We start from the raw sequence: 17,885 nt of genomic DNA on the forward strand, positions 1-17,885 counted from the left end.
CTGTCAAATCAAAAACCACTGACCCATCTGTCAAAATGGAGAAGAGTTCAATGAATTAAGAAAAAATATGCTTTCTTTGTCATCTTGCAATTATGTCTCTATTTATAGATACAATATGAATATATTTTGTGCATCATGGTTTTTATAAGATTTGGGGGGAGGAGGGAAATTGCTGAAAAAGTTGCCAAATATTAAAAGTAGGAGATTAAATGTTATCTTGGTATATTGGAGGTTGTCCTTTTCTTTCTTGAAGATGAAATCATTTTCAAACACATTTCAAAGAGCCAAACTTTTTTTTTAAATTTTTAATGAAAAAGGAGTTTTTCACCTAGTAAAATGTATTCATTTGTAACACTTTGGTTTAGAGAATACCTTTAATTTTTACAAGTTCTGGAAATATAATTGTTATATTAGGGAGTTCATTGGTAAGTGTTTTCTTTTACCCTCAGAATGTCAAATTTTGGTCTTGAACCACAGACATCCAATTATAGAAAGAACATAAGCAATCTCACAGGCCTGCAATCGGACACTGTCTCTGTGTGGTTCACAGGAGATGATTTTTGTGGTCTGCACGCATGCAATGTGAGAACACCGTTGACAAGAAGGCTGAGTTTACATAAATGATCTGGACTGAGACTCAGCTACCTTTCTTCCTCATGTGGTGTAATTACAGCCCTATCTGGAGACAGCGAGCACAGCAAACAGATTTGATTACCTACTTCACTCAAACACTAAGGGAAGTAACTTTAGTTAAATTCCGCCCCCCAACACCCCAAAGTTTTATCATGGCCCAGCATGTGGCAAGCAATGAAGAGAAAATGTAAGGCTATAGAGGTTAAGGTATTGTTTTGTGAAATATTTTTAAGTGGATTTGAAATATTATAATTGGACGGTTTCTACTACAATCTGCAGGCCTGTAGATTTTGAGTAGCGTGCTACTCTTCTGTTTGAAATGTCTTTTCTTGCTGAAATTGGCTTAATTAATAACTATGGCTGAGATGCTTTAGATGAGACTGGGCTTTAATCATTAACTTCTGCCAGGGAGGAGTCGTGCTTCGTGCTGGATGTACGGGAACCTCGGGGAGCTGCAGGTTCTGGGAAGCAGATGGACAGGTACTGCAGTGCACAAGGCAGGACCCTGGGGCTCCCCCGATTCTGGCTTAGATCTGGTTTGCTGTATGACCTTGAACAAGTCTTCCATCTCAGTCTCAACTGCCTCCTCTGTAAAATTAGATTCAATGATAACTTATGAAGCCCCTTCCAGGTTTCTTTTGTTTTTTAAAGTTTACCATTTCAGACTATCTCAATAGCAAAGATCTTTTATGAGATTCATAGAGGAGAAAAGGCTATATGCAGAGAGAAGCCGTGAGGGAATGCAGAAAACTTAAGTGTTCTCGCTTCCCTTATATGAGATGGCCCCTGGAGTCTTATGTTTCAACACTCACCTTCCTGCTCTCTTGGAGACCTTTCCTACCTCCCTTCTCATCCCCTTTACCTTGCCATCTGGACCCCCAAGCTCCTGGATGACGGAGAGCAGCAGCCCCGCCTTACAGTCAAGGGACAGAGCTCTGCCTTTGCCCCCAGGGTGCCTTTCTCCTGAGGTCACATTCAGCAGTTTTCACTTCCTCAGCATCTTGGCATGTGTGTGTGTTTGCTGTAGGTTAAACCCAAGGCCTTGTACATGCCAGGCAAGCACTCTACCACAGCTACATCCCCAGTCTTTTTTTAATTTTATTTTAAGGCAGGGTCTCACTAAATTGCCCAGGCCAGCCTCAAACCGTCTATCCTCCCACCTCAGCCTCCTGAGTCACTGGGATTACAGTCATGTGCTTCTGCGCCCTGCTCTTAGCAAGCTTTTTAAAAACCTTACATGTTGACAAATACACTCTAGAGTATGAAGTACTGATCGCCTTACTCCATGCCTGTTCTTAAAGGATATTTATTAGCTCACACCAACTTCTTATAATTTTCAGACACCTCTGAGAAGAAATTTGAGGCACCAAGACATTGTTTAATCTCAGCCTACTCTGGGCATGGCTAGTGGAGGTAATGAATAGGTAGTCAGTAGCTCTCCAATGCCTCCTTTACTCCTGCGTCCCCCCTTCTCCATCCTGAGTTTCTTACTAGAGGGAAGAGTTCATTAGCCACTGTCTGCTTCCCCCTACCTGTTACCCCCTAAACTTAAGAGTTGGTGCCTCCAAACCTCACTTCGGGCCATGAGCCTACCTGCACTCTCCTCCCTACCAGTTTTTTCTTTATTAAGCATATTAAATGGTGTACTACTGCCAGGTTTGGTGACACGCGCCTGTAATCCCAGTGTCTCGGGAGGCTGAGGTCACCGAAAGATCACAAGTTCAAGGCCAGCCTCAGCAACTTAACCAGGCCCTGAGCAATTTAGTGAGAGCCTGTCTCAAAATAAAAAAATAGAAGGGTTGGGGATGTGGCTCGGTGATAAAACATTCCAGGACTAAACCCTCTGTTACCCACCTACACCCACCAGAAAAAAAGAATAAGACTCTTCTTTACAAAGACCTCAGGCCTGTTGCCTCCTGTCTCCTTCTGTTCCCGTGCTTGAATCTTAGGTTTCTTCTCTATGATTGTGCTCAGTTCTCCCTGTGCCTAAAATCCCTCACTCTTCCCTGTATGTTCTTCCACCTGCACTTTCTCCCTCCCGACTTTGCCAACAAACCTTCTTACAGTCTAGGAACTCCTTAACTTGACTAGTCATTCACGACTAAGTCCCCACCATCCTGCCCAGTGCTTGTGCTTTGGGTACTCAAAGAATACTTGAGCGAACACATCAGGTCCCTCTGCATGCTCTCCTGAGAGACTTCTTGGAGATCACAGATGTGTCCCCTCAGACCTGTCCCTGCGCTCTGCCCTCTTCCCTGCCTGCAGCATATCATATTGTAGCTTGCCCGACTGCTCATGGATCCACTTTGGTTCAGAGTCCCCTTCTCTTCTCTGAATACCCTTCTTTTTTTTTTTTTTTTTTTTTAACTCCTAGAGCCGTTCTTTTCTAAAATTTCAATTATGTTTCCTCCAGAAATTACAAAGTAGTCTCCTGCCCCACTAAATGTTACTTATTTCTTCCGTGCTCCATACCAAACCAGGACCTTATGCATGCTAGGAAAATTCTCTACCTCTGAGCCACATTCCCAGCCCCTGACTCTTTTTTTTAAAATACTCTGAGTTAGTGCTGGCTTTATGGCTCATACACACACCAAGAAACCAACAACAAGCACTCCAATAGGATGATCATTTACTTCTTTCTCATTTCCTGCCTTTATTCCTGATCTCTTCTCCAATCAACTGTTTTTGCTATTTTTTCTTTTGGACTGGGTTCTGTCTTTCCATTAGGGAGATTACAGACTTCTCAATGTGACCCTAGAAGAAGTGTCCCCCATGGGAAGGCCAGCACTGAGAGTGGAATCCATCCTCCCTTTGACTCACCCCCTGCCCTCCAGCTCTGAAATACACTAGGCCTCTTCCAGTGGGGCAAAATTTGTCTTTAGTACATATTTCTTTCCCTTAATAGAAAGAGATGCTCAGGATTCTACTCCTCTTTCTTTTTGGAGATGCCTATCTTCATGGAAAAGTAGCATCTCGCTTTCATCTAGTAGATCTGCTCGTGTCTAGGATTGAGAGTGCATCCTGTGCACTCATTCGTGTGTTGGATCACCACTGTCTTAGCCGTTAGAGTAGATTGGATTTCACTTATTTTTTTTTTCTCTTTAAACACATCTAAGTAAATAATCAACTTACAGAACTATTGAAAAATGAAAAAATTCATTCAGAACCACCACCGTAAAATAATCAGCATGACCATTTCATTTGTGTTTCTTCCAGCCTTTTTTGCCAAGTGTATCTTTTCTGCATGTTTGTAATTATAGTATAAATTCAACCTTGGGTCCTGCTGTGTTCATATAACACATTATAAACATTTTCCCATGGTGCTGCAGCCTTCATGACTGTTATTAACGAGTGGTTTAAATGTTAAACGAGGCATCTGAATTTCTATTCCTGGTTGTTTTCTCTGGTGTAAATAAGTATATTAAAATGGGCTAACTTGTCAGCCTCCAGATCCACTATTAAGAAAGCCTTTGACTTGGAAAAGTAGTGCCTCTACAGGTTCTCCATGGCAGCAGGTAAAATTGTGGAACAAATTACCTTAAAATTCTTCAACTTGAATTATTAATCTTCTCAGCTGATACAGCCTTAGTGGGTCCCAGTTCTGTAAGATGATTCTCAAGATGAATTCGTGTCTCTTTGTATTTTCCTCTTGTTTCAGTATAAGTTCCCAGCCAGTCACACTTCGGTATGAAGACTTCTTCCTTCACACTGAGGTTCAGTCAATTTTTTTTTTCTTGGTACTGTGGATTGAACCCAGGGGCACTTAACCACTGAGCCACATCCCCAGCCCTTTTTTAATATTTTATTTAGAAACAAGGTCTTGCTGAATTATTTAAGGCCTTGCTAAGTTGCTGAGACTGGCTTTGAACTTGTGATCCACCTGCCTCAGCCTCCTGAGCTGCTGGGATCACAGGCATGCGCCACATGCCCAGTGTCAATCAGTTGTCATAGCTTCTCTTTTGAACAAGACCAAACCACTCTATACGATATGAGAAGCCATCTCCACTTCTTTAAAGATTGGAAGAAGGAAACTCTTAGGATTTGTTCAAAAGGAAGTACAATATTTGATTCAAATCTTTTACGGTATAATACTTTGAGTCATCATGTTTGTTTTTATTATCTTTATTTTGGATTGAACCCAGGGGCTCTTAACACTGAGCCACATTCCCAGCTGTTTTTTATATTTTGTTTAGAGACAGGTTCTTGCTAAGTTGTTTAGGGTCTAAATTGCTGAGGCTGGCTTTGAACTCACAATCCTCCTGCCTCAGCCTCCCAAGCTGCTGGGATTACAGGTGGGTGCCAGTGGATGGGCCATCTTGTCTTCTGTCTTTGTCTTGTTTTGTTTTGTTATTGAGGACTGAACCTGGGGGCACTTTACCACTGAACTATGGGCTCCAGCCCTTTTTATTTATTATTTTGAGACAGATTCTTGCTATTACATTGCGCAGGCTTTCCATTGAACTTGTGATCCTCTTGTCTCAGCCTCCTAAGTAGCTGGTATTTCAGGTGTATGCCACTGTGAGGGGCAGGTTCTGCATTCATTTTAATATCACATATAAGGCAAAATAAAGTTAAGGTTTGTATTTGGGTGCTTTGGGCTAACCTTCCGTCCCATGCACATACCCCTCAGGACTTAAGTCTTTTGCCCTCCAGGCTCCCTCCCGGCCATTCAACATCTGCTCAGCATTCAGACTGTGTGTGACTGGTGATGGAACCCAGCCTGTGTGTGGTAGGCAAGCGCTGTACCACTGAGCTACACCCCTGACCTCTTTTCTTACAGAACCTCAGAGTCCTTCTCGACAAGCACCTTAGGCACTCCCTCCTCTATTCCTGTATTGGAGACTGAACCCATGGTCACTCTACCACTGAGCTATATCCCTATTTTGAGACAGGGTCTTCCTAAGTTGCCCAGGCTGGCCTTGAACTTGTAATCCTCCTACTGCAGCACTCCCTCCAAGTTGCTGTGCTTACAAACATGTGCCAATACACCCAGCTATTAATGTATCAGAGTCAGCACACAAGTTGAAACCTATTTGCCATTTCCATTCAACTAGCTATTTGCTTTAACCTATATTTTACCATTTTTTAGTTAAGCAATTGAAATAAAATTAATAACCCTAAAAGTCAAGGTGATTTTATTTACTTTCCAAATGGTATATCCTTCATATCTTACTTTGTCTATATTGGATATAAATTATCTTTTTCTTTTTTTCGGTTCTGGGGATTGAACCCAGGCCTTGTGCTTATGAGGCAGGCACTCTGCCAACTGAGCTATCTCCCCAGCCCCTATAAATTATCTTGATAAAGATAATGAAAGGAGTCATATAGTAGGTTGATTTTTTGCGGGGGCGGGGGGGGGGGGGGATGGTAACTGGGGATTATACCCAGAGACACTGAGTCACTTTTTGCTCTTTATTTTAAGACAGGCTCTCACCAGTTGCTTAGGACCTCGCTAAATTCCTGAGGCTGGCCTCAAACTTGGGATCCTCCTGCCTCAGCCTCCCTCCCAAGTCACTGGGATTACAGGTGTGGGCCACTCTTGTAGGCTTCATGGTTTAATTGAGGGCAGAACTGCCTAACAGGATGTAATTTCCTATGTGGATCTTGAAATCAGGAAACATTAGGACAAGAGTAGTGAGGCTGAGAGACCAGAATTCCTGCTGGAATGCACTGGAGAGGAGTAACAGAAAGGAGACATGAGGATCAGAGACTTACTTGAGACAGAGTTGCTGCCGTAAAGTTTCATTTTTAGCACGGAGTAAAAAGGGCCAGAAAGCAAGAATAGGGAGCAAAGTCTGACCTTCTCCCTATGGAATTGCTAGGCAGTGAGGCCTGTGAAAAAGGAGGGAAAAGACAAAAGATAAAGCAAACCACCTGGAAGGAGACCCACAGAGAAGCCAGGTCCCTGAGAAAAAGCCAGGTTTGAACAAGAACGTGAAGAGAGAGCCAATAGACTGAGAAAACAAACCAACCCATGGAAAACAAACAACAGAAAACACGAGAAATGGGCCCCAGCTCAAGAGGGCCAAAGGAAGAGTGTTCTCAACCACTAGGACATCAAAACTGGGACTGAAGAATAAGTTCGCCCAACCAACCCGCAGTCTAACTTCTAACCAAGTATTTAGTTCTCCCAGAGGGGTGCACTATTCCTGAAGTACTGCAATACCAGGTCCATGCTTGGAGTGGATGGAGCAAGCTCCTGTTCCATCTCCCTGCTCCAAAAATCCTTTTAATATATCATCCTGGGAGAGAGGATGTATCAGATATTAAACTGATAAGAACAGATCCTATACTTGATCTTAACCAAAAAGCTGAGAAGCAATAGTAGGTTTGTTATCATTTTGTTTTTTGTGGGTACCAGGGATTGAACTCAGGGGCACTCAACCACTGAACCACATCCCCAACCCTATTTTGTATTTTATTTGGAGACAGGGTCTTGCTGAGTTGCTTAGCACCTCCATTTTGCTGAGGCTGGTTTTGAACTCCTGATCCTCCTGCCTCAGCCTCCCCAGCCACTGGGATTACAGGTATGCACCAACTCTCCCAACTAGTAGGCTGATTTTTAAGATGTCGGTATCCATCATGTCATCCAAGTCAAGTGACCCAGAGGTGTTTATATTTTGTGCAGCCTTGTCCTCCTAATAGCTGTCGACAAAAATAGAATATCTGTTAGCATGGAAGAATTCTTTTGAAATCTCTTTACAAAACACTTTTCATGTACCCTTTGTGATCATGGGTACCTACTGGGGAAAGGCTAAAATATATTGTTTTTTCATGATGTAAGAAAGGCTTAAATTGTGTTTAATCAATTGTGACACTAGAGTTGATGTGAGCTTTTTTCGATTCTCATCCTTTTTCTGTGTGTATATGAATGTGAGATGAATAGATGGACAAGGACAGGTAGAGAAAGCAAATCTTTTTTTTCTTGAACCAATAAATATCTGTATTTTTTCCCTAGTGTCCTACCTACCAACTTTTGATGAGAGGCTGGCGTGACAAAGTAACCTTTTTCTGTATCTAGCTATTGCTAAGTCATCACCATGGTATCAAGACACTCAGGCAAATGTAGATGCCTAAACGAATGTGTAGGAAGAAAAATTTGTCCCTGATCCCCTCACCTCTACTGTCATCTGGTTGAGTAGTTCAGCATTAAATTCGTATCACAGTGGCTTCGCAGCTCTAACAAAACAAACACGCTTGAAAAGCAAATTATTGCTTCCCATGAAAATACAATGATGTCTGCAAATTTAAATTTGTCATTTACAGAAGTTCTCACTAGTCTTTGTACCCAAACCTTGTAATCATTGAAATAGCCTGCATAGTAACATTTATTGAATTTTTGCCCTCTAGCAATATAAAACACCAGCAAAAATACAGCCCTATTAATCATAATTTTTATGTTCATACAATCAAAATGAATGGCACCTTTTTGTTCTAACTCAATAGTTAAGATTTTTCAAATTTCAGATCCTGATGGATGATTTCAGCAAAAAGATCTAGTGTGAGGTTTATCTTTTTAAAGTAGTATAAATATAAATAGCACTTTTCAATTTTGTATCTTAGTCCCATGACTTCCTTTACCTTTCACATATACTTGATAGATTTTTTAAATCCAAAGGGAACAGCCCAATTTTCTTAAAAGTGTCCATTGACATTATCTAAGTAAGTTTATAGACTGATTATTACTTGTTTACCCAAATAGTAGCATAAAGGTCTGGTTTTCAAAAGCTTTATCCTAAGGCTTTTTACATGATTGGATTCATAAACAAAGCTATGATTAGTAAATAAACCACTTTCCCCATTGGCTAGTTCTAGTGTAAGCTTTCCAACTGAAACATTGTTGGATCACATTCCTAGCATGTGCCCATCAAAAAGCACTTTCTGGGGCTGGGGTTGTGGCTCAGTGGTAGAGCGCTTGCCTAGCATATATGAGACACTGGGTTCAATTCTCAGCACCACATTAAAAAATAAAGGTATTGTGTCCATCTGCACTCAAAAAAAAAAATTTTTTTTTAAAAAGCACTTTGTTTGCAGTACACAGGTGAACTATTTGTAACCTAGTTAACAATGCCAATTAGAGGTGGTTAAAGGTGTGTATTTCATATGCAAATTCCCAGCAATACTTTCTAAAATTACATATGGTTGCTTGCTCTATTATGTTCAACATCAGCATTACAAAACAGAGTACAGAAAGGAGAAAAGAATGCAAAAATTACATTTTTGTATTCCCTAAGGATTCTTTAATTGAATTAATTAGAAAGAGAAATCAAAGTGTGCTGGGCTGGGGGTGTAGCTGAGTGACATAGCACCTGACTAGCCAGTGTGAGGCACTGGGTTCCATCCTCAGCACCACATAAAAGTAAAAATATAAAGGTGCTGTGTCCACCTACAACTTTAATTAATTAAAGGGTGCAAAATGGAAGTAGCCCTCATTTGCAAGGGACACTTTCACAAAATACAACTTCGATGACCTGTCCTAGAGCTATTCAGAGGAAGACAAGCTCTTTCCATGTCATCTCCAAATTTGTGTTTTCCTGGTCTTCTTTGCTGCCTCTTTGTTTTACCAGATTGATTTCCCTGACTTGAAACTATAAACTATCGATAGAGAAAGAAGCCAGGATAAGTTCATGCCTTCTTTCCACCCGCAATTAAGTGTCACTATGGACAAAGCACTGTCTCAGGGACAAAGAGAAACATTATTTGTGTCTTCCCACTATATTGTAGGCTTTTTGGGAGCAGGTTTTTTTTTTTTTTTTCAATGTTTTTTGTAGTTGTAGATGGACAATATGCCTTTATTTTATTTGTTTATTTTTATGTGGTGCTGAGGATCGAACCCAGTGCCTCACACTGCTAGGCAAGTGCTTTGCCACTGAGCCACAACCCCTGACCCCAGCAGGTTGTTTTTGAAAGCAGTGGACTATAACAATAGAAAACAGATCTGGGTTCAAACCCTAGCCTCTGTATCCAATGTGATATGAGGCAACTCTCCCGAATTTCTTTTTTTATTTACCTTTTACATTTTTCTTTGCAGTATTAGGAATTGAACCCAGTGCCTTGCATACACTAGGCAAACGCTCTACCACTGAGCTACATACCCAGCCCTTTTGCGCTCTTGCAGAAATGGAGACAGTCAAGCATAATGGTAAAATAGCTACTAAGTGCACCTGTCACAGAGGTGGTCATTCAATAAATGCCATTAAAGGAAATATGCTTTTATAACAATGAAACAAGCAATAAAGGCACAATGATTGCAAATTATAATTTAAAAAATAACATGGGTGATAAAATAGGTCTAGAGACTTCTTTCCACATACAGGAAAATATAAGGTGAGAAAGGGTCTAGAAAGTTAGGCATAGTGGTACACACTCATAAAATCCCAGCAATTTGGGAGTCTGAGGCAGGAGGATAGCAAATTTGAGGCCACCCTGGGCAAGTTCAAGGCCAGCCTCAGAAATCTAGTGAGACCTTTTCTCAAATAAATAAATAAGTAAATGTGCAGAGGATGTAGCTCAATGGTAGAGTACTCCTCGTTCAATCCTCAGGGCAAAAGGGGGGGAAAAAGAAAAGAAGAGTTTAGAGCCTTCTCTGGGGTGTATATTTGAAAGGCAGTATTTAAAGGACAACCAATAAGTATAAAGATGACCATGTGGAAAGTTAGAAGTTGAATGGGAACTTCGTAAACCACCTGTATAAAAATCGATGTCTTGCATTAGAATAGGGCTTCTTGCTGAAACAGGATTTCTTAAGGGAAGTATGAGAATCTACACTTTTTAGTTTTTGAACGAGACAAGGTCCTGCTGTGCTTCCCAGATTGGCCCTGAATTGGGCTCAAGCGATCCTCTTGCCTCACGTTCCCAATTAGCTAGAGTGATAGGCATCGGTTCACACGCTTATCTCAACGATATACATTTCCAGCTGGGCAAGGTGGTGTACCCCTGTAATCCTGTGAGAAACAGAATCCCCAGTTGTCCATTTTCAGAATATAGTTAGTCTTGTTGGAGATGTAAGACCCAATTGTAGCCATTTTAACTCTCGTGCTTCCCTTTGCCCTCCCCAATTTTAAGATTAACCAATTGAGTAGACTGCAACCCTGAGTCTCTCCTGTCAGAGCAAGGGGCAGCGAGTGCTCCCTTAGGGCTGAAAACAGGCAGACTGGCAGGCAAGTGTGCTTGTTCACTAGACTTTGTTCCGTAGCACACCCTTCTGCAGGAGTGAATTGCCTTGCTGAGCTATTCCATTGCGCCCAGTATTTCTAACAATCCCAGAGACCTGGGCGACTGAGGCAGGAGATTTGCAAGTTCAAGGCCATTCTCGACAACTTAGTGAGACCCTAAGCAACTTAGCAAGACCCTGTCTCAAAATAAAAAAAATTAAAAGGGTTGGGGATGTGGCTCGGTTGGCTAGAATTCCCCTGGGTTCAATCCCCAATATGGAAAGAAAAAAAATTAACATTTTCCAGAAGCTTCCCTGTATTTCTCACACACATAATCCACTTTTAGATTTACTGGGGTAGATGATAAATTTCTTAGGCTCCACTGACACTAATTCTGCAGCAGACAGACATGAGCTTTGGAGTAAGACAGATTCCAGGCAGACCAGAATGCTTAACTAAAATATGTCAGAAAAAAAAAAAACTATCCTATGGAAATCAGAAGGGGGAGGGGAGCATAAAATATTTAGTTAATGAAAATTATGAAATAAAAGGACATAAATAAGTACTTAGGCCAGTCACGGTGGCGCACATCTGTAATTCCAGCAGCTCCAGAGGCCGAGACAGGAGGATCTCGAGTTCAAAGCCAGCCTTAGCAAAAGCAAGGCACTCAGTGAGACGCTGTCTCTAAATAAAATACAAAATAGAGCTGGAGATGTGGCTCAGTGGTGGAGTGCCCCTGACTTTAATCCTGGGTACCCGCCCAAAAAAAGAAGTACTTATATTATAATTAATAATTAATATATATTAATTAAATTCCAATTTTGAAACAGACTCCTAGGGCTGGGGATATGGCAGTGGCAGAGCACTTGCCTAGCATGTGCTAGGCTCTAGGTTCAATCCCCAATACTAAAAAAAGATAAAGAAAAAAGAAAAAAACTGAAACAGTGTGTGTTTCTGTATCACTCTATACCCAAGAAATTATTTAATAACTATTAGGTGGAACGATAAAAATATCCATGGGCTGGGGACATAGTTCAGTTGGTAGAGCGCTTGCCTCACAAGCACAAGGCCCTGGGTTCAATCCCCAGCACCTCAAAAAAAATCCATGTCTGACCTATAAAAATGACAATTTCATATTATTCCATCTATACTTCATATGTTAAAGGTATTAGATTAACTAATATTTTATATAAAACAATTAGCCCAATGCCTAACTAATCTCCATAGGTCCTCTGCATAGCAAGCTGGTAAGGAATTCTGGGAGTTCAACCATCCTGCCTAAATTCATGCCAGACTCAGATGTGATTTGACATCATCTGGTGGTAGCAGTTGGCCCCAGTTTTAATATTATGGGGGACAATTCTGAGTCTAGAGGTAATAGGACAGCATCAGCGATTCCAGAAATGGCCCGGTTAGTTCACCAAATTCAGAGATTCAGCTGTGAAACAGCAAGGACTGAAAAGACCAACCCTTTCCCTGCTGTTTCTGAAGTTCACGTGCATTTATTTTCCCTGCTTTAATGACCTCAGTCTCTACTCCAAGACTCCTAGCATAGAACTTCCACCCCGTCCCCAACCCCTGTGTATTCTGTTCTCAAACCAAGTCCATGGAGGAAATGGGAATCAGCTGCTAAATCTGCATTATATCAAAATTATATATTTATTTTTTAAAAATTGTATACACATACATAATTTTATTTATTTATTTTTTCCCATGTTGGGATTAAACCCAGCACCTCACACATGCCAGGGAAGTGCTCTACCACTAAGCTACATCACCATCTCTTTTTTATTTTGTTTTATTGGAAATGGGGTCTTATTAAATTGTCCAGGCTGGCCTCAAGTTAGCAATCCTCCTGCCTCAGCCTCCTGAGTAATTGTAATTACATGTATGTGCCACAGAGCCCAATTTAAAATTATATTTTTGATGAATGCATTATTATAGGGTTTGTGCATATCAAGGATTTTCTGAATGTTTACAGTATAGTAGCTCTGTGTTTTTTATTTGAGAGCTTTTGATGACTGCAAGGGTTTTAGTTGGCTATAAAGTCGTTATTAGGTCGCGATTAATTAAAATTTAAACAGGAAAAGGGAGGCAAGCAAAGGTGAAAAATTCCATCCAGAGAACATTAACCTTATTGCATGAATGCCACGAAATTTTAGATTAAATCATTGCCTTTTGTGGATGATCTCTGGTTACCCAGCAAGCTCAAAAATTCTTAGTTTGTATTTTTCTTTGTTAAAATTCCTTGGTATATTGGATCACTCTTTCCTTGGTTGCATAAACCTCTTCTAATATTGTTTGGTGATCCCTGTGAACACACAAAAATTGGGCTGCTTTTTTTCTTTTGGTGGTACTGGGGGTGGAACCTAGGAACAATCTACCACCAGGCTACATCCACATCCTTTTTTATTTTATCTTATTTTTTTGATACTGGGGATTGAACCCAGGGACACTTTACCACTAAGCTACATCCCCAGGCCTTTTTATTTTTTATTTTGATACACTCTCTTGCTCAATCTTTGAGACTGGCCTCAGACTTTCAATCCTCCTGCCTCAGCCTCCTGAGTCACTGAGATAATAGGCATTGGCCATTGCACCTGGCAAAACTGGACTTCCTGAAGCTGCAGAGAGGTACAGGGCTGTTGAGAGACCGTGATCAGTTATTGGTTATGTTTCTGTTTCTCCGTCATTCCTTTTTCTGGTATCTCTTCAGTTTTGATTTCCTGCTAAGTCACTGGAACTGAGTCTAAGACAGACAGTCTAAGAGACCAGGCTGCTGAGGAGAAGTTTTGGAGAGTCTTCCTGGATAGGGGTTGTGTGAAATAGTCAGGCACCAGGCTGACTGTCAAGTCCTGAAAAGTGTGTGTCACCGGCTGGAGGAAGGCTTCAATCTGTTCCACGCCTGCCTTTCTAGCCTTACCTACTCCTTCTATCCTGCCTTTCGCCTAGCTTTAGGGCGCCCTGATTTTTGCTCCAAAGAACTACTTATAGTTTTCCAAATATTGCCTGGAGTTTTCTACCTCAGTTGCTACCCCTGGTCTTCCTGCTCAGAATGCTCTTCACGCAGCCTCCATGGGTCAAAATCCTGCTCAGCCCCCTCCTCCAGAGAACCTTCTGATCTGTCCTGGTTCCTTGCTCACCTCCACTTAGGTCTCTTCTCTGGTGCCACCTTCTTTTTATCTGTTTCCAGGGTTAGTGATAATTCCTCAGTTAAGACTAAAAGCTCTGTGAGGACAGGCAAGTTGCTCATTCTCTCTCTCTCTCTCTCTCTCTCTCTCTCTCTCTCTCTCTTCTTTTCAGTACTGGAGATTGAACTCCGGGGCATTCTACCACATCTCCAGTCCTTTTTTTTTTCTGTTTATTTTGAAACATTCTCGCTAAATCGCCCAGGCTAGTCTCAAACTTGTGATCCTCTTGCCTCAGCCTCCCGAGTAGCCAGGATCACAGGTATGGATCACGGTGCCTCCGCCATTTAATTTTGTGAAAGCTTCTGTCACCTTACATCTGGCTGAGCCATGTTCCAAAGACTTCTGCCACCTGCCTGAGTGCTCACCCCTTTATTTAGGTACCAAGAGTGCTTGTTCACATCCCTCTACAAAGGGATGAGCCAAATTCTATTCTGGCAAAAACTCTCTGGGAATATGGTCACGTTCACTTCCTCCAGTGCTGCTCACTGAGAGATCCCTTTGGTACCTGAAGTTATTTACTTACTTACCCAATGCCAAGGCCTAATAAAGACACTTCCCACAGGGCAGCCTTTACTTCCTGAAAGTCAGGATGGCAACTAAGTCTTGGGGAGAATTTATGTAACTATAAATGTTCTTCCTTTCTTGTGCCCCGAATTTTAGTAAGAAATGTTATCAAATTGTTGGATGTCAACTGGGAAGGAATGTATTTTATTACATAAGCCATTTGAAAACTTTATCTCCACAAAGATAATTCAAGAAATACCAAATGTTTGATTCTTGGACATTCAAAACATGTAGTGTGTGTCTGCTCCAAAATTTGAGAACTTTCTCTCTGCCACCGTATAAATATGCCACTTGTTTATGCTAATGCTATTACTTTTTTAAAAATAGACTTTTTAAATTTTATTAGAGGAAAGGAACTTAAAACTTGTAAAATTTATAATGCAAAATATTCAGAGGAAAGAAGCAGATCCATGTGGATTATTGGGTTCCTCTGGCCTCTTTTCCCTCAAACTCACACATTTTCGGGTTCTAAAGGGCAATTATTCCTCCTTCACCATGCTGATTAAATAGGTCAGGAGGGTAATAAGGTCATTTATTTTGAAGGATTTTCATCTGGTGTATTTCTGATACTCTTGCCCCACTCCCGACCACTCAAATCAGTACCATACTGAGACCAGCATCTCCCTCTCACCATCAAAGAAAATGATGAAACAAAGGTAATTTCAGTGAACTTTCTGCCCCCAAATTTATCATCTTTCCAGCGCACAAAGGTTATATTGCTTTAGCCCTTTAAACCAGTAATGGCTCAATAACAACATTAGTGCTTTAAACCAGCAATGGCTCAGTAATAACTAGTATCATGTGTTTACTATTAACTCAGTGGCTAAACCTTCAAGGTGTTAAACTCCATTTAGTGTAGCATTTTATTACATTTTTTAAAGATATATAATTGAATTCATAAATTTCCACTTGGCAGAATCAAGAAAACAAGATACTCCGCTAGTAAAAGTGAATGCTACACAATCATATATTATTATTGTTATTATTATTATTGTTTTGTTACCAGGAATTGACCCCAGAGAGGCTTTACCATTGAGCCACATCCCCAGTCCTATTTATTTATTTATTTTTGGTAATAGGGATTGAACCCAAGGGTGCATCCCCAGTCCTTTTTATTTTTTATTTTGAGACAGATTCTTGCTAGGTTGCTTACAGCCTTGCTAAATTGCTGAGGCTGGCTTCAAACCTGTAATCCTCCTGCCTCAGCCTCCCAAATTGCTAGGATTACAGGTGTGTTCTACCATACTGTTTTAGTCAGCTTTTTCGCTGCTATGACTAAAAGATCTGACCAGAATAATTATAGAGGAGGAAAATTTTATTTAAGGGCTCATGGTTTCAGAGGTCTCAATCCATGGACAGCAGGCTCCATTCCTTGGGGCTTGAGGTGAGGCAGAACATCATGGCAGAAGAGTGTGGCAGAGGGAAGCAACTCACATGAAGATCAGGATGCAGAGAGAGAGGGACTCCACTCACCAGATACAAAGCATACCTCATAACCATGCCCCCAATGCCCACCTCCTCCAGTTACTACTCAATCCCATCAGGGATTAATTAACTGATGAGGTTAAAGCTATAACTCAATCATTTCTCCTCCAAACCCTCTTGCATTTTCTCACACGTGAGCTTTTAGAGGACATAACACATACCCAGCTTATTTTTAATATATATATATAATATATGTTTATATATTTATATAAAATTTATAAATTCATATATTTATGTTTATGTATATATGGGGGGTACCAGGCATTGGATCCAGGGGTGCTCAACCACTGAGCCACATCCCCAGCCTTTTTAATATTTTATTTAGAGACAGGGTCTTGCTGAGTTGCTTAGGGCCTCACTGAGCTGCTGAGGCTGGCTTTGAACTTGGAATCCTCCGGTCTCAGCCTTCCCAGCTGCTGGGATTACAGGCATGCCCCACTGCACCTGACTCATAACATAGTATTAAATAGATGCTGTGTGAGATAAAATGGAATATTGATTAATTGGTTAAACTGGGATTTTCTTCCTGAAAGATTTTCCTAGTGCTTCCTTAGAATCCCCAGTATGGGGAAATTCCAAGCTTTTATAAATAACCTCAGAACATACAGGTTTAGTATGTGAGGCAGGATGATGTTTCTGCAATATCTATACTTTTATTCTCCTGGTTTTTTCCCCTTTCCTGCCACCAAGTAGATATTCCTACCTGGGTTCACTGTCTTGGTAAGGGCGGAGATGGGCTGAGAGCTGAAACAGCCCTTAAGCTTTTGTTTCTTAGAGTTTAAGGCCTAGAGGAGGGCGCATGTAGGCCCGAGGCAGGGTGTCTTGGACAGAAGCAGAACGGCCCTGGATCGGGCTCTGACTGAGCAGGGCCACTGCATGGGCTTCCCAGCAACCTGACTGAGAGGCAGGACTCTCTAGTGAAGATGTGGCTGTGAGCTGCAGCAGGTCCTAGTCACAAACTGGAGACAACAGGGCTGTATCTGTCCTGCACACAGGCTTTGTGTCTATGCCAGTGAACTTCAGTTATTTCATATTAAAAAACCAACAATTTGGGCTGCAGTTATAACTCAGTGATAGAGAACATGCTCAATATGTACAAGGTCCTGAGTTTATTCCCCAGTGCCAAAAATAAATATCAACAACAACAATAATCTAGACAATTTCACGTAGAAATCCAGATTTCTGCTTCTTTTGAATAATAGCAGATTTGGCTATATTAGGTACATCTTCATGCACCAAATGCTTGCCTGCTTAGATAAGGAACTGTATTAGTCTGTGTTTTGTTACTATGATGAAATACCTGAAGTTGGATGCTTATGAAGAAAAGAGGTCTAATAAGCTCAGTATTGGAGGTTGAAAGTCCAGGATCATGGAGCCCCATTTGTTTAACCTCTGGTGAGGGCCTAATGGCCAGAATCATGGAGGGAGTGCATGCCAGAGGGCAAGTCACATCACAAAGTAGGAGGCCAAAACCAAAAGGAGACCTGTGATCCTAGCTACTAGGGAGGCTGAGGCAAGAGGATTTCAAGTTTGAGGTCATCTTGGGCAATTTAGCAGAACCCTGTCTCAAAGCAAAATTGAAGAAAGAGCTGGGAATGTAGGTCGATGGTAGGGCGCTTGCCTAGTATGTACATAGCCCTGGGTTCAGTTTCTAAGACCAGAAAAACCAAAATGAAACCCAGGAAGCCAGAGCAAGGGAAAGAGGCAGGCTTGTTCCTTTTTATCAAACCCTCTCTTGAAAAGTAACCCAGGGCTCTCATGAGAACTACCTTAACCCCTTCTGAGGACACCCCCGCAATGACCGAAAACCTTCCACTAGGCCACCCCTCTTAACGTCACCACACTGAGGACCCGGGCT

General features: G+C 41.3%; 1 non-coding gene across 1 annotated transcript; it reads right to left on the reverse strand.

The window, feature by feature from the left end:
* Positions 1 to 6,766: 6,766 nt before the first annotated feature.
* Positions 6,767 to 6,956, reverse strand: LOC124989823 (U2 spliceosomal RNA). Its single transcript, XR_007109641.1, has one exon. It is a non-coding gene; the product is annotated as a U2 spliceosomal RNA (small nuclear RNA).
* Between the last annotated feature and the right edge of the window lie 10,929 nt (positions 6,957 to 17,885).

This window comes from Sciurus carolinensis, chromosome 7 (genome assembly GCF_902686445.1).
Source record: "Sciurus carolinensis chromosome 7, mSciCar1.2, whole genome shotgun sequence".
NCBI classification, from domain to species: Eukaryota; Metazoa; Chordata; class Mammalia; order Rodentia; family Sciuridae; genus Sciurus; species Sciurus carolinensis.